At 34.1% G+C, this 23,218-nt stretch overlaps 1 long non-coding RNA gene across 3 annotated transcripts; it reads right to left on the bottom strand.

The window, feature by feature from the left end:
• Positions 1-21,573: 21,573 nt before the first annotated feature.
• On the bottom strand, positions 21,574-22,884 carry LOC123909431. Of its 3 annotated transcripts, none has more exons than XR_006809953.1 (3): positions 22,858-22,884; positions 21,718-21,833; positions 21,574-21,624 (listed from the first exon to the last, which is right to left on the bottom strand). It is a non-coding gene; the product is annotated as an uncharacterized LOC123909431 (long non-coding RNA). The 3 variants fall into 3 exon arrangements; XR_006809928.1 differs by lacking the exon at positions 22,858-22,884 and adding an exon at positions 21,931-22,074; XR_006809933.1 differs by lacking the exon at positions 22,858-22,884 and having other exon boundaries at positions 21,718-21,939.
• Between the last annotated feature and the right edge of the window lie 334 nt (positions 22,885-23,218).

The raw sequence follows: 23,218 nt of genomic DNA, 5'->3' as shown, positions 1-23,218 counted from the left end.
CAGAGTAGGTGACGTTGCACTGAACTGGGTTAACAACTATCTGTCTTATTTATTATTCTGCAATTGATTTATTTATTTCCTGTGTTCTGCGACTGTCTTGCTGCAACGTATGCTATAGCATCTTGTGCAGCATTGTGTTCACTGCGTGCCAGATTTCAATTGGCATCAGAGCAGGCACCCTTTCTGGTTATAGGGTGAGCTCCAGGGAGAATGTCTGGCAACATGGACAAAGAAGGAGGGCTTGTAAGCAGACCACCGCTTCTCGTTGGTGTCTCCAACTATGATTATTGGAAATCACGCATGATTGCTTTCCTAAAATCTATGGATAACAAAACTTGGAAAGCTGTTCTGAAAGGATGGGACCCCCCTGTGGTCATGGACAAAGATGGAAAGCCAACACTTGAACTAAAAGCTGAGGAGGACTGGTCTAAAGAAGAAGATGAGCTTGCTTTGGGAAACTCAAAAGCATTATATGCATTATACAATGGGGTAGACAAACACATCTTCAAGCTGATCAAAAAATGTGTCTCAGCAAAGGAAGCTTGGAAGATTCTTGAAACTGTTCATGAAGGTACTCCTCAGGTAAAGATGTCTAAATTACAGATCCTTACTACTCAGTTTGAAAATTTACGTATGAAGGATGAGGAAACAATCCAAGATTTTCATATGACTATTCTAGATTATGATAATCAATTTGATTCTTTGGGGGAGAAAATTCCCGAAGAAAAGTTAGTAAGAAAAATGCTCAGATCTCTTCCAAAGAAATTTGATATGAAAGTCACAGCTATGGAAGAAGCCAAAAACATATCTCAGATGAAACTGGATGAACTGGTTGGATCACTCCAAACTTATGAAAGTGCTGCAAATGGAAGAAGTGAAAAGAAAAATAAGAGCATTGCCTTCTCATCTAAAAATAATGAAGAAGAACTGGAGGAGGATGAAGAATCTAATGAAAGTATCTCTGAAGCTATGGAGTTGTTGGGAAAACAGTTCAACAAAGTTCTAAAACAAATGGACAAAAGACCCAGACCAAATTCTAAGAATGATGCTCCAGGCACTATGCGCAGCATTGTGAATCAAGGAAAACCTAAGAGTGATGAAAAGTCAAGCTTAAACAAGAATATTCAATGTCATGAATGCGAGGGATATGGTCACATCAGACCTGAATGTCCAACATATCAGAAAAGAACGAAGAAAGGACTAACTGTCAGTTGGTCTGATGATGATGACTCAGAAGATGATACAGCATCTGTGACTGCCAAACATATCTCAGTCTTAACAGGTACTATTACATCTGATACAGAATCTTGTGATGGAGAGGTAACCTACGAAGAACTTGCTGATTCTTACAAAGAACTCTGCCTCAAGAGTGGAGAAATATGCAGAGTCATTGAGAAACAAAAGGTAACCATCAATCAATTGAAGGCAGAAAAATTTGAAAATATATCAAAGATGGATGAGCTCCAGAAGAAGGTAAATTATCTATCCTCTAATCTTGATGAATCTAAGGAAGTCATTGAAAAATTAAATGCTGACATTTGGCGTTTGAGAAAATTCTCTGACATGTTGTATAAAGATGATGATCATCTTGATAAACTTCATAAAGCTGATGGTCAACTAGAAGAAATCTTAGAGAAAAATGTTCTAAAGCCTAAACATATTGGGCTTAGTTATGAGAATGTCAACAAACACAAAGGTTACAGCTCAGATCTCACGTACATGCATCCAAAAGAAACTCATAAGCAAAATATGCCTCAACAGATGCTACAGCATCATAAGCAGCATCCCTTGTCAAAGAACAAAAGAAAACATCACTCTTGGATATGTCACTACTGTGGTAGAAAAGGGCATATAAGACCTTTTTGTTACAAATTGTTTGGATACCCTAACAGGCATCATCAGCCTAAACTAGTTTCCACAACTGCCTCCACTCAACAAGAATGGAAACCTAAAGGTAAGAATGTGAAGACCAGTGATGGTACTCAACTTGAGAAGAAGATTACTGCTCTGGTTGCTCACACATCACTTAGAGCTTCATCAAGGGAAGACTGGTATTTCGATAGTGGTTGTTCAAGACACATGACCGGAATTGGAAAATTTCTTGTTGATTTAAAGTCTTACTCAACTAGTTTTGTAACTTGTGGTAATGGTACTAAAGGAGAAATTGTTGGTATAGGGGAGCTCAACAGTAATAGCTTGCCTAAACTAAGCAATGTGTTGTTAGTAAAAGGATTGACTGCAAATTTAATAAGCATCAGTCAATTATGCGACCAAGGGATGAAGGTAAACTTCACCAAGTCTGAATGTTTGGTTACAAATGATGAGGGTGAAATTTTGATGAGGGGCGTCAGATCAAAAGACAACTGCTACTTATGGGTTCCCCAAGAAGAGGCAAATGTGTCGACATGCTTAATCACGAAAGAAGATGAAATAAAATTGTGGCACCAAAAACTTGGTCATCTCAACCTAAGAAGCATGAAGAAAGCTATACCTGAAGAAGCCATCAAGGGCTTGCCAAATCTCAAGATCGAAGAAGGAAGCATTTGTGGTGAATGTCAAATTGGAAAACAAACCAAGAAGCCACATCCAAAGCTGCAGCATCTTACCACTACCAGAGTTCTTGAGCTTCTACACATGGATTTGATGGAACCTATGCAAACTGAAAGCTTAGGAGGAAAAAGGTATGCCTATGTTGTTGTAAATGATTTCTCTAGATATACCTGGATAAATTTTATTGGAAAGAAATCAGAGACCTTTGACGTATTCAAAGATCTATGTATTCTACTTCAAAGAGAGAAAAACAATGTTGTGTTAAGGATCAGAAGTGATCATGGAAAGGAGTTTGAAAACTCTAGATTCTCTGACTTTTGTGCCTCTGAAGGCATCATCCATGAATTTTCATCTCTCATTACACCACAACAAAATGGTGTAGTAGAAAGAAAGAATAGAATTATACAAGAGTCTGCAAGAGTAATGTTACATGCAAAGAAACTCTCTCATGGTTTTTGGGCAGAAGCTATGAACACTGCTTGTCATATTCATAATCGTGTCACCTTGAGATCTGGAACTACATCTACTCTGTATGAATTGTGGAAAGGTAGAAAACCTACTGTTAAGTACTTTCATGTGTTTGGAAGTAAATGTTATATCTTGTCTGATAGAGAACCAAGAACTAAAATGGATCCTAAAAGTGATGAAGGCATATTCTTGGGATACTCAACAAATAGCAGAGCCTACAGAGTATATAACTACATAACCAAAACCATGATGGAATCTATAAATGTAGTAATAGATGGTATTTCAAGTGAAGTTGTGAAAGATGATGCAGAAGATGCTACAGCATCTATCCAAGGTAGTATAGATTCTGAAACTATTGAGGAATTCAAGAATGATACAGAGATTACTACACCTGAACCAATCTTTGCTACTTCAAAGAAAGGGTCATCCATTCGTACTCAAAAGAATCATCCTACAGATCTGATTATTGGTAATCCTAATCATGGAATTACTACTAGAAGGACACTTGACTTAGTTCCTAATGTTTGTTTTGTTTCTAAGTTTGAACCCAGAAATGTGATGGAAGCCCTCACTGATGAGGTTTGGATAAATGCTATGCAAGAAGAGCTAAATCAGTTCAAGAAGAATGAAGTTTGGGACTTAGTTCCTAGACCAGAAAATACTAATGTGATTGGTACCAAGTGGGTGTACAAGAACAAGTCTATGCTAGAGGGGTATTGTGATGTTGATTGGGCAGGTTGTGCAGATGATAGAAAAGGCACCTCAGGAGCTTGTTTCTTTTTAGGCAACAATCTTATATCCTGGTTCAGCAAGAAACAAAACTGTGTATCTTTATCTACAGCTGAAGCTGAGTACATAGCTGCTGGTAGTAGCTGCTCCAAGCTATTATGGATGAAACAAATGTTGCTGGAGTACAATGTGGTACAAGATGCTATGGCATTGTACTGTGACAATCTTAGTGCCATCAATATTTCAAAGAATCCTATCCAACATTGCAGGACGAAGCATATTGATATTAGGCACCACTTTATTAGAGACCTAGTTGAAGAAGGTATTATAACTCTTGAGCATATTGCCACTGAAGAACAACTGGCTGATATTTTTACTAAGGCTCTAGATGCGGTCCAATTTGAAAAATTGCGAGGCAAACTTGGGATTTGCCTATCTGAAGAGTTATAGCAATTATTGCAAGTGTGGCGTGCAGTTTTCTCTTCAATTTATTTAGTAATGCACGCTGTTATGGGTAATGTTGAAACATCTGAAGATTTGGTAAGAATTGTGTGTTTGTTGATGATAAGGATATTTCTTGTGGTGAGAAAGTATTTGTCAGAGAAAGTTATGTGGTGTTCTCCTCTGCTGTGTTTAACATTTGTTGGTAATGATATTAGCGCTCCAACTGAGGTCAAAGATGACTCTGTGTTGGAACATGTCAAGAAGAGTGTTCCTGAGAAAGATGCTGCACATGATGCTACAACATCTGCAGCACGGGAAAATTTGGATAACATCGTGATACCCGAGTCTCCAGATGATGTTATTGTTCCTGACAAAGAAAAGGGTTCTGAAGCAACTACTACTGATAATGTTTTTGTTCATCATATCTATGTGATCCCTTATGTTGATGATAGTGGTAAAACTATGTTTGTTCCTTTGAATGTTGATGAATCTGCTGAGAAAGATTCAAATGTTATTTATGTGGACAATCTCAACCTTACTGAGAGGACTCCTGCTTCTAGTACTAGGAGGTTAAAGAAGGCTTGCTGTGGAAAGGAATTTAAGTGAAGATTTTTTACAATGCCAAAAGCTTGTTGATTTAATTAAAGCAGAAAACTGCAACCGGCTTCAACTACTCATTCCAATACTCTGACTACAGGTTTGGCTCGGTTTATAAATGTTGTAGGGACAAGATCACCTCTTGACCTTGGTTTCCATATTCTTGATGAAACTGTTCTGCATGGTAAGTCATGTGCTGTGAACATGCCTATAGTTTTCCCTACACTGATGTGTGATTTTATTCTAGCTCAAAATCCTGGCATTTGTACTGAGGCTGGTGTTTCTAGTAAGAGAGGTTGTGATTTATCTTTTGATTTTAGACTGTTTGAGGGTACACATGTTGCAGACTGTGCTGTATCATCTGTCAATCAGTCAACTGATGTTTTGTCTAGGAAGCAAATGATTGTTGACCTCAAGGTGTTCTCCAATGTTAATCCTGGTGTTCTAGATGATAATGCAGGCTGTGATACTGAGGTAGAGGAGGAGGAGGACTCTGATGCAAGTCATTCTATGTGACCTGCTTATGCTTTATTTGCATGTCCTTTTGGATTTTAATTTGTTGGGCTACGCCCTGATGCTCTCTGGATTGTAACATGCATAATCCATGTCTTTGGGTCTGATACTCCAGGTTTTCTATGCCCTGATGGTTTGTATATGCACTTTATGAGTTCCTATGCTCTGATTCTCTCTGCACTCTATGTTCTCTATGATCTGATAACTCTGTGAAAATATGTATTTTGCTCCTACTATGTGATACTGACTTTATTTGTCAGAATTTATGGCTAAAAAGGGGGAGTAATATGTTGTGCATGATGTGATGCATAATGCTATAGCATCTAGTATAGCATGTGATATGCAAGTTTTGAGGGGGAGTGAAGTTTATGCATATATTGAGGGGGAGTAGGTAGAATTTACTTTTCTACTACTTATGATATGCATGTTTACATAGGAATTTATTTTTCCTATTCTCTGTGGCGTTGCTTAAATATGAAGGAGTTTATTTCTCCGATCTTGAATCCACTATGTGAGAGTTTATTTCTCTCTATCTGTACTTTGAGGCTAAGATGTGTTATGTTCCGCTGTTGCATGCCTCTGATGCTTACGTGCTAGCTATCTATTCATCTGATGAATTTCTTACTTTCTTTCTTAGTTGTGTGCTCATGTTGACTCGAAGGAAAGTTTAAATAGCTTAGCATCGTTCTACTTTCTTTCCTAGTTGTGTGCTTATGTTGACTCGAAGGAAAGTTTAGACTGTATCTCTCTATGCACTGGCCTAAGGTTGTTTTAGCCAAAATTTGTCAAAGGGGGAGATTGTTGGTGTTTTGATTGGCTACATTTTGCAAAAGCCAACCAGCCAGATGCTGTAGCATTATAGTACAGCATACTGAAGCTCTGTTTTCGTGCAGAATTTTTATTTCAAATCTGAGTCAAGATTTGCTTCAATTATATATTCAAGCACGTGCGCCTGGGCAAAACGAGCCTTGCTCAGCAAGTTTTATTGAAGTCGGCTGAAGGAATGTTATTTAAAACAAAAATATAATTATATTATATTTTTGGCATTTTTTTTTGTTTGGTACAACATGAAACAAACAAATTATATTTTTTAAATTAATTTAGGGTTGGGCCGCAATTCCTACAGCTGTACATGTCTGAAGACCTAACTTGGACATCAAGACAATTGAAGACTATAAATATGTGAAGCCTCAAACTATTATTCTCATGTATTCTAAACCGTGTTTTTTACAAAGTGAGTTTTTTAAGGTTTAGAGTTTGTGTCTTTTGTCAGCCTTTCTTGTGTCAATTTGATGCAAGTTTAGGACTGTGTTTGTGTTGTTAATTGTAAGCTACTCCTAAGCTTTGAAGCACGGAGTTAGCATGTGTGATTCACTCAAAAGCTTTTAAGCAAGAGTGTGGTCTAGTTTCTAGGAGAGTGTCTCCATCTTGATCATTATTATTGACAGCAACATGGTACGTGTTGTTAGAGGGAATTTGGGACGGGGTCTCATTATCTAAGAGGTTCTTAGGTAGGATTGCACGGGTAGTGTCTAGGTGATAAGTCAAGTACCGGGTGTTGGTCGAGGGCTTTGAACTAGAGCTATTATAGTGGATTCATTCCTGGATTGGTATCCCCCAGAGTAGGTGACGTTGCACTGAACTGGGTTAACAACTATCTGTCTTATTTATTATTCTGCAATTGATTTATTTATTTCCTGTGTTCTGCGACTGTCTTGCTGCAACGTATGCTATAGCATCTTGTGCAGCATTGTGTTCACTGCGTGCCAGATTTCAAAAATTATTGTTGACTATATTATTCATCACGAAATATTTTTATGTCTTTCCTGATCAATGATTTTTTTTCTACTGGATCATAAATTTAGAGAATAATTATCATGTGAGATTTGGAAAGTTATTATCACGTGTGATTTGAAAAGTTATATATATATTCTCATACTATAACACCTTCAAAAATATTTAAATCTATTAAAAAAAAAACCATCTTTCACATTTCAATGTCTCATGTAACCTTACTTATATCACTTTTTAAATTATTTATTATGCAGTTTATTAAATTATAGTTTTTTAAAATTGGAAAAAGAATTTTGTCAAAAAAGATTAATGGAAAAAGAATTGATATTTTTTTATAAATACCCTTTATTTTTACGTTAATGTATCCAAACATAAATCAATTCTGTTTAACTCACTTTTAACCAAAATCAAATCTATCAAACTCAATTATGCTAAATCAATTTTTTTGCAATACAACCAAACACAATCATAGTCATGTCACTAATCACATTCATTATTTTGATTTTAACATTGCAGATTTAATATTAACCGATGATCAATTGATACAATATGCACTAAGAGATATTGAGATGATGTTACGTAGTTGTGGGAAGAGTTTAAAAGATTATCCTCCAATGCCTAGAGCAGACACATCATTAGTTCCTGATATACAAAATAGTTTAATACACGACGAATTGAATTATAACAAACAATCATTAGCTGATGAACATGTTAGATTGATGTCAACTATGACTTCAAAGCAACATAAAGTATATGACACAATCATGACAAGATTTAATGAAAACAAACATGGTGTGTTTTTTCTTTGTGGTTATGGCGGTACAAGGAAGACATTTATTTGGAGGGTCATGTCAGTCGCATTACGCTCAAAAGGTGAGATAGTTTTAACAGTTGCCTCAAGTGGGATCGCTACATTGCTTATACCTGGCGGTAGAACAACACATTCAAGATTTTGTATTCCTCTAAATGTTGACGAGTTTTCAACATGTATCATAGTTCCTAAAAGCCCTTTGGCGCTATTAATACAAAAAGCAAACCTCATTATATGGGATGAAGCACCAATGATGCACAAACACTGTTTCGAAGCTGTTGATCGAACTTTAAAAGATATTCTCAAGTCTGTTGATAAAAAACAATAAACACATTCCCTTCGGTTGAAAAGTTGTTTTTGGCAGAGATTTTAGACAAATTCTACCAGTAATACCCAAAGGTACAAGGCCAGAAGTTGTTCATGCTACTATTAATTCTTCGGTTCTTAAAATTTTTTTGTGAAGTTTTAACATTAAGTAAAAACATGAGGCTTCTCGGTGGTATTTCGAGTGCAGACGTTGAACAAAGAAAATTGTTTTCTGAATGGGTTTTGGGTGTTGGCGATGGGGAAATTGGAGATGAAAACGACGATGATTTAGAACTTGACATTCCATCAGATTTATTGATTCCAAATTCAGGTGATCCTCTTGCTTCTATCGTTGAAAGCACATATCCCAAATTTTTACAAAACATGAACGATATAACGTATTTCCAAAATAGAGCTATACTAGCTCCTAAAAATTCAATAGTCGACACAATAAATGATTATATGTTGGATTTAATTTCTGGTGAAGAAAAAACATACTTGAGTTATGATACTACACTCACACAAAATGTAGACGGTCAAACAGTGGATGATGTTCATACTCCCGATTTTTTTAACACGATTTCTACGTCGGGACTTCTAAATCACAAGTTGAGACTTAAAGTTGGAGTTCCAGTTATGTTATTAAGGAATTTGAATTAAAAATTAGGATTATGCAATGGAACAATATTTATTATTACGAGATTGGGAAAACGTGCTCTTGAAGGAAAATTTATTTCAAGAAGTAATATTGGTAATCAGGTTTTCATACCTAGATTTTCTCTGACACCATCTGACGTGATAATTCCTTTTAAATTTCAACGGAGACAATTTCCTATAATGATTTCTTTTGCGATGACTATTAATAAGAGTCAGAGGCAATCTTTAAAGCATGTTGGGATATATCTTTCATCGCCAGTGTTTTCACATGGTCAGTTGTATGTTGCAATTTCAAGAGTTACTTCTAGAAAATGATTAAAAATATTGATCATCGATGACGACGGTGAAGATACGACTAAGACTTCGAATGTGGTCTATAATGAAGTCTTTCGTAATATAACATAATTTTCTTTGTATGAATATTTATCCAAAATTATTATTGAACTATCGTTTAATGTTACTAAACTTTTTTCATATACCTTACATTATTGGAATTATCATATATTATTTAATCATTATATATCTTACAGCTAATTAGACCCGTGATGTTCTAGTATGTATAAAAGTGTAGAGTGACATATATTGTGGTATGAAGGACTACTAACTAGTGGCAAAATATGGACATTTTTAATGTTTCCGATCGAGTATTAATTAATGACCACTAAAACGACTGCAATTAGTGCGATCATGCTTTTTAAATTATCGTTACATTTTGTCGTAATGATTTACATGCTTTTGAAAAAGCAAGAATATTCTGAATGATTTCCACTAAAACGACTACAATTAGTGGGATCATGCTTTCCAAAACTACCGCTTTTGAAAAGCAAGAATATTCTGAATGATTTATAGACCATGCTTGTGTATTAATACTAATATATTCTAAAGTGTCCACAATTTCATGGTGTTTTCACAACCTTTTGGCCGTTGGCATGTGTACGTATAATGATTTCTCAAATTGTTTTGACGGAAAAGAGGCAAACAAAACAAGAGGAATAATAATAGTAATAATCACAAACAATAATAAAATTTTGGCAGCTTGGTGGAAAGATGCTACAACATCTCATACCTACTCTAGGGATACCAATCTAGAAAGGAAATTCACTATAATAGTGTTAGTTCAAAGTCATCAGCAAACGCCTCATTTACGACTTATCACTTGTGTATGACTCAAAATTATCAACCTCCTTGCTTCTCAAGAAAGAATTAATACAATAATTTTTCTTTTATTGGTTGGCAAGACATACCGGTCAAAAGTATATTTATTGAAATGCAAGACTTATAATTCATAAAGTTATGTCTTGGAGTTAAATAAGGCCAATATCTAGGTGTTCAACCCGTGCGTTGCACGAGTTTGATTAGAATGTTTTAAAAAAAATTGTGTTTTATAATAAATTGTATTAAAAATAATAAGTTTTTTAAATGTGTTGAAATTCTTTGATTATAAAAGTGACTTTTAAAATATTTTTTATTTTTTTTTCTCCATTCAAGTGAATCTATAATATAGATAGATAGATAGATAAAAATTGATTTAAATACAGACAATGTGTCGTTCAGGTGTAGTATATAGAATTAATAGAAGTGCAGTAGATTAGTTTATTATATTAAAAAAAAAAATTCTGGGTTTGATTTATATATCTTCAAATTAGTGTAATTTTTATTTTAATATATTTTTTGTTTTTACGAAAATATAGTAGATTATTTTTCTCTGTATCTCTCTATCTTTATCTTAATTATACTCTCATCTCCTTATTATTATTTTATATGAAAAAATGGTTGATACTTGTCTTGACCTTTAATTTATAAGAATAAGATGACATGTTACTTAATGGTAAATTATTTTAAAGTATTAAATTTTTTTATACTTTAAAGAGGCTTTTTATATTAGACTAAATATTCAAAGAGTTTCCGAAACAACTTTGTCATGCATATGCAGTGTAAGTAGTATTTTATAGGGTTATTAAATATATTTTTAATCATCTAATTATATTTCAAATTAAAGTCAAAACACTATTAAAATGAAAGATTTAATCTCGATACAAAGTCAAAATATTATCAAAACATTTCATTGTCATTCCGCTTGAATAAATTTGTCGTATTGTTGATCAAACAAAGTGTTGAGATTATGAGATCGCTAAGCATGCGAAAGAAGATTTTTAAAAAAGGCTTAACTATACATTTGGTCCTTTACGTTTATTTTAGGTTTCAATTTGGTCCCTTACGTTTAAAAAGTATCAATTTGGTCCCTTATGTTTATTTTAGGTTTCAAGTTAGTCCTTTCCGTCAATTTTGTCACAGGTGGTGTAACACCCAAACCCATTATTTATATATTTCTACCTTTAGTAAAAATCTTTTTCAAAATACGCAACGGAAAGTAATGTTCGATATTATAAAAGTTGTGGTTCGAGTATTACATTCTTCACTCAAAATAATACTAATGTAGTTAATTAGTAAAAACAGTGTTTATACAAAATAATCATTTCTCAAAATATATAGTTTAACAAATAAATATCGAAAATCATAAAGACCCTATAGTCTAAATACAACCCTTTCCCGTGTCACAATCAGAGCGGAGCTTCACCGACGACTCGACATCGAATACCACAAAATCCTGTAAAATCTGGACCCCCAACGATCCAGCACATAACACATAAAAGAGAGTTAGATAACATACTCAAAATATACAAGTGTAAGTAAATTGTACTTAAACACTTCTTCATAAAAACATGCATAATCATACATTATACATATACATCACCATCATTCATGCATATTCATATATCATGCATATACTTCATTTATCACCTAATCAAACATCCACAAAATACACCAAACATATAGTTTCACGTCGTCTCGGACAATACCAAAACATCAACAAATACATTGTTCAGATTATGGTCATGACGGACCCTACGTTGTTCAATTTATAGTCATGACGGACTCTGCGTTGTTCATTTTATAGTCATGACGGACTCTGCGTTGTTCATTTTATAGTCATGACGGACTCTGCGTTGTTCATTTTATAGTCATGACGGACTCTGCTCCTCACATACGGATTAACAATCAACATTACCAAGTATGTGTCAAACATCATTTATCATAAATGCACACATAATCCCTAATGCAATCTAATGCTTCACATTCATGCTATGTCCTCTAGACACCTCTAATGCATGTGGTACCATCTTCTTTATCAGGGTATTTCACCTCCGATATCCTTCTTTATCAAACAATATAGTTCGATATCCTTCTTTATTGGACAAGCCAATATCCCTAAATATTCATGATGCATGCACTCAAAACTCATGAATATATTCATCAACAATTTTGGCATATAGCCCGTCAACAATAACGTGGAACACTATCCAACGTCCGTCTTTATTAAGATAGTCAATACCTTAATATCCGTCTTTATTAGAATAACATAATTCTAATATCCTTCTTTATTAAGTTGATTAACACCTTAATATACTTCATTTATACTTCATACATGATTAACAATCAATATATGCATCAACAATCATCAACAAGCATCAACAATCATCAACAATCATCAACAATCGTCAACAATCATGTAAGAATAAGACACTGATTCGAAACTACATGCAAAGGAAGATCGCAGATGAAAAACTGGTGAAAACTGCAGTATTTACGCCCGGGGCGGAAATATTTACGCCTGGGGCGGAAAAACATCAGAAAGGATGGCTGCTCACTGCTCTGCCGTTTCAGGCGGAAATTATTGGACAGCCTCTCATTGCAACGATCATAACTTGGGCTACGAAAGTCCAATGGAGACGCACATATACTCGTTGGAAAGCTAACAAACAGGGCTACAACTTTTATGTTGGCCACTAAAACCAGTTCACAACGAAAAGAGGTCAAAATTGCACGTAAAGGTTCAGACCTCATAGATAACAATTTTCTACATTTCTCATTTCAAACTCTAAACTCTCAAAACTCTCACATAAGTCATTTTTCATGTTATAAACCCCAAATAAGTTCATATTCAAGTGCAACAAGCATATCTAAACACAAAAGGACAGTTCATTTCTCAGATCTACGCCATAAACATCGAAAAAGTAAAGATTGACACTTTTTCATCAAAACTCTCAAGAACACAAAGTTCTTGAGTTTAATCCATTAGAAAGCTCGTTTTAACCATTATTTCCGTTCATTAATCATGTTACAAGCATGTTAAACATATTAAGAACCTTAGGAACGATTTCCATCAAGAAAATCCATTCCAATCTAAAACGAAAATGGGGTGGAGGAAGTTCGGGTAAGGAGAAATCGACATTCTCCCCTTCCTCGAGTCACCCACGAATATGAAATCTACTCTCTTACCTGGATTCGAAGAAAACACGACGAAGATCTCGAATCCCTAGCTCTCCCCTTGCTCTAGCTCCCAAGCTCTCCTCTTCTCCTCTCAAGAAACACAAGAACCATGAGAAAATGAATTTCTCTCTCTCTTCCTTGCCCTTAATGGGCGCCCCCTCACACACACTCAAGGCCCATTGGGCCTCAAGCCCAATTGGCTTGGCCCAATAACGCGTTAACTCACTCTACTCGCTTAATAACTAAAGTATTCGATAAATAACTCAAGTTATTAACTTAATTAAAATGCCACGTTAAATAAAATATTTTAACACATAAAAATAATAATATGAAAATTGGGTCGTTACAACTCTCCCCCACTTAAAAGATTTTCGCCCTCGAAAATTACGCAACTAAAGCAACTCCGGATAACTCCTGTATCCGACCCTCCAACAAAACGCTCAAAACGCTACACATTACCAAGTTTGACAAAATTAGTTTATCCCATCCAACACAATTTTTGTCCATTTATCAACAAGAGATCAAGGACGGCCAGTTCCTCAATTTGTCGATAAATATTCAACAATCTTGATATCGGCACAAACCATTCTTATCAAACCGCTAAAACATCCACTTCGTACGAAACATCCATAGACTCACATTCTACGGTACTCACAACTCTACCCCAAAACAGGTACAAACAATCGAACTCTCCGAAAGATACTTCCGTGGAATACTTCCACAACTCCATAATTCTCTGATTCCCTCATGAATCACTTAACCGTGTTACATCACTTATTCATATTCGAATCTTATTCCAACTTATCACTTGATAGTTCAATTCCAACAATCACTTGATGACCAACATTCTCAAACTTCATTGACACATGCTAAAACTACCGTCTCTAACCGTCAAATTCCTTTTCTCACATTGAGTCGAATCCAATACGACTACTCTATTCCCAAGTAATCTCTTAACCAACATTTGCATTCCTTAACGCAACATTTTCCAATACCACTTCTCCTTAATCCCTTAGCAATTCGCTACTTCCAAATTAGACCACTGCCTAAAATTGGTTCTCCAAACAATCATAACCTCTATCTCGTTGATTCCAACAACATCTTCAATTCTCTCACACTCCATCTATCCATTAAATTCTAATCAACCTTTGTCTTATTATTCTTACTCATGACTCCTTGTCTAATCCCAATATGACATCTCTAGAAAATTTCCAAAATTCTCGTCCAAATACATTTTAAGTTATGCACCAAGTCACTACCGTTTCATCATCCATGATGAAACAATTTAAAATCCTTTACTTCATTGCCACCGATCACGATCATACTACATCAACATCCACGGTGCATCTAACAAAACTAGTCTCTACCGACTCTTCCATTCCATGAATCCAAATTCCTTAGCAAATACTTACTCACTCTTATCTTGTGGGCACTACCAAATGCTCTCTGACACTTACCTTAGGCATCACCTTCAACTCCTTACTATATGTGCTCAAACACAACATCTACTCATATGTGCGGTAATCCTTTTCGCAAACTCTCACCTAACACAAGTCACTTCCAACATGACCTCCTACTACTCATTCTCAATACGTTCTCCAACGGCTAACTTTCTTATTCTTCATCATTCAAAAATGATACCTCTCTTTTAGCTTCATCTCCACCTCTAGGATCTCATTCAACTTCGACACAAATTGCCCTGTCATTATCCAAATCCAATTACTCTTTCTTCAACATGCCTCTCACAAAATCCTTCGGATCGTTATCCCACTTCCATCTTCGAATAAACTCGATTATTCATACAATCCTCACTTCCAACGATTCAACAAACATACCAATCCTATTATGATATTTCTCAATTCCATTCTCATTTACTTTAAAACCTACTTCCCTTCATCGATTAATTAACACCAACGGTTCACTAATCTTCACATCTCTTTCTCTAAGCTTCTCAAATCTCCTCCGAAAGTCACTCCACACACTAGACTTAGAACTCCAAATTGTTCAACCAATTCATCCTACTACCATATGCACGACTCACATAAAGCTTCTTACTCAAGAATCCGGTACAACATCCGATCCACTTGGATGACAACTTACTTCAAAATCATCACCTCTTCAAGAATCTTAATCACTCCCTCTTCCTCATATTCGACTCCTTTCGATCAAACATGTACTTCAACTTTGGTCCACAAAACACGCCTCCATACTTTTAGTGCAACACACGATCTCCAACCGTTCTGAATACTCTTCATCTCACTTAACCAATCTCACTAACTCCCTACGGCGAAACACTTAGTCTGACAACTTCTCTTCTAGGAGTTTCTCACAACTCGTTGCTCCCATTCATTCCACTTTGAACAACGTCGCCAATTCCTGAATATTCCGCTTCAAGAACATCTCTACTCATCTCATCTTCTCACGTTCGAAACATCTCGGAGGGATATAACCTTCTCCCCCACTTATCTCAAACTCACTCCTACTCTTCCACTAGAACTTCCAGTGCTCACACCTAACTGTTCTATCGTCTCTAAACATATTCTTCCTAAGAAGAAACTAGTATCGACATCGTTTACACGCATGTCGCATACAGGGGACAAAACCTAACCCACGATACCTAAACACTAACACAAATTCATGCAAGCATTCAAGTAACCTATACTTCCCTCACTTTTCAAAGTTAGGAAATCAAACAATCACAAGAAAAATAAACATTGCAAGGCAATAATTCATACTCACATTCAATCAACTCAGAACAAGACGTCAACAAAAATAAATTTCTTGTCTGGCTCCCTCGCTTAGCAAAAGCTAGCGAGCTCCCGGCGAGACAAGTCAAAACATTCACAGGACTTAGCAAGACTTAGCGAGACTCAGCGAGGTTCATTCTTCGCCTAGTGAGCACATCCAAAAATCTGGGTGCTCTGCTACGGTTTTGAACTTACGCTCACTAAACTCTCGTTTTCTCGACTCACTAATCCACAAAATCCAAAACATCAAGCATATAACATCATTATAGACTTGAAAGCACAATTAGAATCATGCATCACAATTACAACATAGGATTATGAGATCTTCATGTTTTTACTCATAAAACGCATAGCAATTCAAATGCCTAGTAATCATCTAGCACATGTTATAAACAAACATATAACAAACACATACCAGGACACATTAATATCCTACTCTTCTCACCATTTTGAAAATTAATTTTCACTCACCCAAAAGAAAATAACTCTATATTTTCATCAAAATCTTCAAGAAATAATATTAGTTTTTAAAATTATTTCAAATCATTACCACATGCAGTTTTATATCATGCCGGATCGTCACATGCAGTTTTACATCATGCCGGATCATCAACAATTAGCAATAAGCATCAATCAACCAAGTTTAAACTACACAAAGGTTAAACACTAAGCATATACAACTATTATAAACATAGAAGTATAATACTCACACATCTACTCACAAGAAGAATGGATAATCTAATCCAATTCACACCACTCATAGTTCCTAAATGAACAACATGAATGATTTCACAAAACAAACAACACAAAATTGTTAGACAAACACGACTGACACACAATACTCACTTAGTCTGACTGCACAGACCTGCTCTGATCGACACATAACCCACACAGTCCGAAGACGACCTGCTCTGATACCAATTGTAACACCCAAACCCATTATTTATATATTTCTACCTTTAGTAAAAATCTTTTTCAAAATACGCAACGGAAAGTAATGTTCGATATTATAAAAGTTGTGGTTCGAGTATTACATTCTTCACTCAAAATAATACTAATGTAGTTAATTAGTAAAAACAGTGTTTATACAAAATAATCATTTCTCAAAATATATAGTTTAACAAATAAATATCGAAAATCATAAAGACCCTATAGTCTAAATACAACCCTTTCCCGTGTCACAATCAGAGCGGAGCTTCACCGACGACTCGACATCGAATACCACAAAATCCTGTAAAATCTGGACCCCCAACGATCCAGCACATAACACATAAAAGAGAGTTAGATAACATACTCAAAATATACAAGTGTAAGTAAATTGTACTTAAACACTTCTTCATAAAAACATGCATAATCATACATTATACATATACATCACCATCATTCATGCATATTCATATATCATGCATATACTTCATTTATCACCTAATCAAACATCCACAAAATACACCAAACATATAGTTTCACGTCGTCTCGGACAATACCAAAACATCAACAAATACATTGTTCAGATTATGGTCATGACGGACCCTACGTTGTTCAATTTATAGTCATGACGGACTCTGCGTTGTTCATTTTATAGTCATGACGGACTCTGCGTTGTTCATTTTATAGTCATGACGGACTCTGCGTTGTTCATTTTATAGTCATGACGGACTCTGCTCCTCACATACGGATTAACAATCAACATTACCAAGTATGTGTCAAACATCATTTATCATAAATGCACACATAATCCCTAATGCAATCTAATGCTTCACATTCATGCTATGTCCTCTAGACACCTCTAATGCATGTGGTACCATCTTCTTTATCAGGGTATTTCACCTCCGATATCCTTCTTTATCAAACAATATAGTTCGATATCCTTCTTTATTGGACAAGCCAATATCCCTAAATATTCATGATGCATGCACTCAAAACTCATGAATATATTCATCAACAATTTTGGCATATAGCCCGTCAACAATAACGTGGAACACTATCCAACGTCCGTCTTTATTAAGATAGTCAATACCTTAATATCCGTCTTTATTAGAATAACATAATTCTAATATCCTTCTTTATTAAGTTGATTAACACCTTAATATACTTCATTTATACTTCATACATGATTAACAATCAATATATGCATCAACAATCATCAACAAGCATCAACAATCATCAACAATCATCAACAATCGTCAACAATCATGTAAGAATAAGACACTGATTCGAAACTACATGCAAAGGAAGATCGCAGATGAAAAACTGGTGAAAACTGCAGTATTTACGCCCGGGGCGGAAATATTTACGCCTGGGGCGGAAAAACATCAGAAAGGATGGCTGCTCACTGCTCTGCCGTTTCAGGCGGAAATTATTGGACAGCCTCTCATTGCAACGATCATAACTTGGGCTACGAAAGTCCAATGGAGACGCACATATACTCGTTGGAAAGCTAACAAACAGGGCTACAACTTTTATGTTGGCCACTAAAACCAGTTCACAACGAAAAGAGGTCAAAATTGCACGTAAAGGTTCAGACCTCATAGATAACAATTTTCTACATTTCTCATTTCAAACTCTAAACTCTCAAAACTCTCACATAAGTCATTTTTCATGTTATAAACCCCAAATAAGTTCATATTCAAGTGCAACAAGCATATCTAAACACAAAAGGACAGTTCATTTCTCAGATCTACGCCATAAACATCGAAAAAGTAAAGATTGACACTTTTTCATCAAAACTCTCAAGAACACAAAGTTCTTGAGTTTAATCCATTAGAAAGCTCGTTTTAACCATTATTTCCGTTCATTAATCATGTTACAAGCATGTTAAACATATTAAGAACCTTAGGAACGATTTCCATCAAGAAAATCCATTCCAATCTAAAACGAAAATGGGGTGGAGGAAGTTCGGGTAAGGAGAAATCGACATTCTCCCCTTCCTCGAGTCACCCACGAATATGAAATCTACTCTCTTACCTGGATTCGAAGAAAACACGACGAAGATCTCGAATCCCTAGCTCTCCCCTTGCTCTAGCTCCCAAGCTCTCCTCTTCTCCTCTCAAGAAACACAAGAACCATGAGAAAATGAATTTCTCTCTCTCTTCCTTGCCCTTAATGGGCGCCCCCTCACACACACTCAAGGCCCATTGGGCCTCAAGCCCAATTGGCTTGGCCCAATAACGCGTTAACTCACTCTACTCGCTTAATAACTAAAGTATTCGATAAATAACTCAAGTTATTAACTTAATTAAAATGCCACGTTAAATAAAATATTTTAACACATAAAAATAATAATATGAAAATTGGGTCGTTACAGGTGGCAGTCAATTTGCATACGTGGACTGACACGTGGCACTTGGACACGCTGACACGTGTACTGTTCAAACGGTGTTAGTGACAAAACTAACGGAAAGGACTAACTTGAAACTTAAAATAAACGTAAGGGACCAAATTGATACTTTTTAAACGTAAGGGACCAAATTGAAACATAAAATAAACGTAAAGGACCAAATGTGTAGTTAAACCTTAAAAAAATGCACTAAAAATGAATATCTTATCGTATATATTTTTATTCTCATCACTATGAATATCTTATTCATTTTAATTTTTATCGGTTTGACATTATTTTGGCAACTTACGGTTCACATCATGAATTCACTAAGCATGTAAAAAAAAACACTTATCATAACGACGTACTATAGTATAGTCTACTAATATATTTTTAAGGATCGACATCGACTTATATCATCTCTATGTTTCTTGTATTATTTTATTAGTATATAAAAAATATAGACACTTGTCTTTGACCTTTATAAACTCAATTAGTATTTTTAGGTAAATATATAGTGTTTCTATTTGACAAAACAAAAAATAGATATTTAAAGAGCTATGAAATCAACTTTGTCAAATTTTATATTAGAGCTAGACTTCAAAAGAACATTTTTAATAAAAGAATATATTTTTTAAAAGAGAAAAGAAATCATATATGATCTAATATTCTTCAGATAAATAAGGGAAATTTATCTTGAACCTCCAACATTTATAATCATTGATTCAGAATATCTTTTTCTTTTTTCTTTATGAATTTGATAAAATAAAAATTGAAAACACACAATGAATAAATATGGCTAATGATGTCAACTTAATAGAAAGAATACCTAAGTGCATAGTTATCCTTTCAATTATACTAATAAGTAATCACCACTAACTCTTCCTTTTCCCTCAATTAATTGGTAACAACCATTTGTTATTGTTAAACATCGTGTCTTTCATTTCTACTTCGTTTTTTCCTATCATCATTATAATAAATAAAAATCCTCTTTTTACAATTGCATTTGCATGATGTGGAAATAAGATGATTTTGTTTAAAAGTTAGCTATTATATAAAAATGTAGTTGTCATTACATAAAAAATTAATTTTTTTTTTATAATTTGTTTATTGAATAAAATAATATGATATTCAATTTTTTAAATTTTAATAATAGTCTGACTTATAATATTGACAAATAATAGACTTATAAAATTCATATTTTTGAATAAAAAAAATTATACTATTTAGAGATGTGATTTTTAAAAGATAATAATTATTTTAATAATAACAAAAAGAGTTAATACTACAACTAAAATAGCTAATACTACAAAAAAATGATAAACAAAAAGGAATATTGTTACCCAAAATAAGGAATATTATTACGCAAAATAAAAAAAAAATAAAGGAAAATTATTAGGTATATCCGGCACAAATAAAAAGAAAATCAAACACATCTTTACTCAAAAATTAAAAGATTAGTTGTGTCAAAAATTGGCAGACATCTTTTTAACTAAAAGATTGTTATAGGGTGTTCAAGCACCTCGATAAAAATATCAAAGGGTAAGAGATTTTTGAAAGGTTGCAATCATAAGTCCATATAAAACTTTAACATTGATTCACATTTTCTACTTCATTATAGTAGCTTCACGCTCAATAAATCAATAGATCGATAAGGTTGAATATGAAAAAGATGAAAAAAAAGATACAATGAGATCAGAAAATATTGAAAAATTACTATTCTTCTACAACAAACCTAATAACTCTTCCAAGCTCCAAATATAAATTTCAGATGCCCATATATGTATGAGTAGTGATTGTACATAAAAGTTTGACACTCAAAATAAGTACACAAAAAACAACATTAAAAGGATTATCTTTCACCTTTCATAATTTTTTTTATAGTGCTCGTTAGTAAGCACTATAATTTTATTTGTTATGAGATGAATCACTATGATTTATGAGATTGTTTTTAGCATATATAACGACTAATAGAATGAGAAAGGGTGGATTTTTTTTTTTAACTTAAGCTTAATTACATCAATATTAGAGATTATAACATAGAAGCTCACATCATACAAAACCAAAAGAGAAAGTGAGAAGGTTTTCTACAAACCAAAAGAGTTACAACATAAAAGCTCACATCATACAAAACACAGATACAATTGTTTCCCCTCTACATATAGTAAACAATTACCAGACTATATATGAGAGATTGAGAAGATTTTTTCTACAAATCAAGAGAGTTACTACATCATAAAAGTTGACACTATCCACCTAATACATAGAATTGCTACCCCTCTACATAGCAAACAATTATTACCATTTTATGTTGTCATCATACATATTCATGTCTTCTATCTAGCTCAATCCAAAGAAGCCTGAAAAAAAGTTTGGAATGAAATTAAAAACCACAACAATATATCAAATTCTACAATTGTACAACTATATTTTTAAATTTTATGACAACTTACTAAAGTTCCCGATGGTATAACTTGTATTCAAACGTGCACATTCCACTTCCAGGTTAAATGTTACACTTTACGTGTTGCGATAGCAATCGATCACTCCATTTGCATGCCTCAGAAAGCTACACGAAACATGAACTGGTATGTGCTTAAATTAAAAGAGTAACATCATCCGTTGATTATCAAGAAGAAAAAAGGACACAAAATGAAAATACAAACCTTTGATTATTATTCCTTCTACAATACACACATCTCTCAAATTGAAAGTTCACACAGTCATATCTACCGAGGAATTGTTCATAAGGCACATATATATAGTCAATTAATGCCACGTTTTAATTTTTTTTGTGGGAATTGAAAGGCTAAGAAGATCTTTTGATAGGAAAATAGTAAATGGTTGCTAATATTAAAAGAGTGCCCGTTTCAAAAAATTTACAACTTATCATATGATTTAGGCCATAAAAGTAAGGGATTGAAAGGTTAAGAAAAATAAGTTAAAAAAAAAAAATTAAAATAACATTAAAAGGGGTGATCTTTCACCTTTCATAACAATTTTTATTTATAATAATAATGCTCCGTTATTAATTATTAATTAGTAGGTGAATGATTCAATTAATTAGTATGTGAAGGAAACAAAATGAATGTACATAATATTTAGAAATTGTTTTGAGTTTTGTGGAGATGACACATAAGCAAAAAGAGTTTTGTAGAGATGACACATCAACAAAAAAAAGTTTGCTTACACTACAAATATTTTTTAACAGCACAAGACGAAGAGAAGCTACAAAATAAAGCAATAAATCATTTCCTTACCGTACTAGAGATTATAAAACAGGGGAATGCCAATCATTTTGTGTTTACGGTTGATCCATTTACGATTTATTATACATCTGATTAGTGTTATGCTGAAATAAAGGTTGGACACCAATTGTTGGTTGGTTCAGTGATGATTGATGTTGAATTTGGTAAGGAGGAGGACCACGGTTCGATCCCTCACAACTGCGGTCGGGAGAGGACTGAAATCACTTGATGTCAGAATTGTGGTGAAAGGAAAAAAAGAAATAAAGGTTGGACATTTGTGTTGTGTTAGTAACATCATCCGTTGATTATCAAGAAGAAAAAAGGACACAAAATGAAAATACAAACCTTTGATTATTATTCCTTCTACAATACACACATCTCTCAAATTAAAAGTTCACACAGTCATATCTACCGAGGAATTGTTCATAAGGCACATATATATAGTCAATTAATGCCACGTTTTAATTTTTTTTGTGGGAATTGAAAGGCTAAGAAGATCTTTTGATAGGAAAATAGTAAATGGTTGCTAATATTAAAAGAGTGCGCCGTTTCAAAAAATTTACAACTTATCATATGATTTAGGCCATAAAAGTAAGGGATTGAAAGGTTAAGAAAAATAAGTTAAAAAAAAAATAAATTAAAATAACATTAAAAGGGGTGATCTTTCACCTTTCATAACAATTTTTATTTATAATAATAATGCTCC

This window comes from Trifolium pratense, linkage group LG1, assembly GCF_020283565.1.
Source record: "Trifolium pratense cultivar HEN17-A07 linkage group LG1, ARS_RC_1.1, whole genome shotgun sequence".
In the NCBI taxonomy this organism is placed as follows: domain Eukaryota; kingdom Viridiplantae; phylum Streptophyta; class Magnoliopsida; order Fabales; family Fabaceae; genus Trifolium; species Trifolium pratense.
This window is presented reverse-complemented; position numbering and strand designations above follow the sequence as displayed.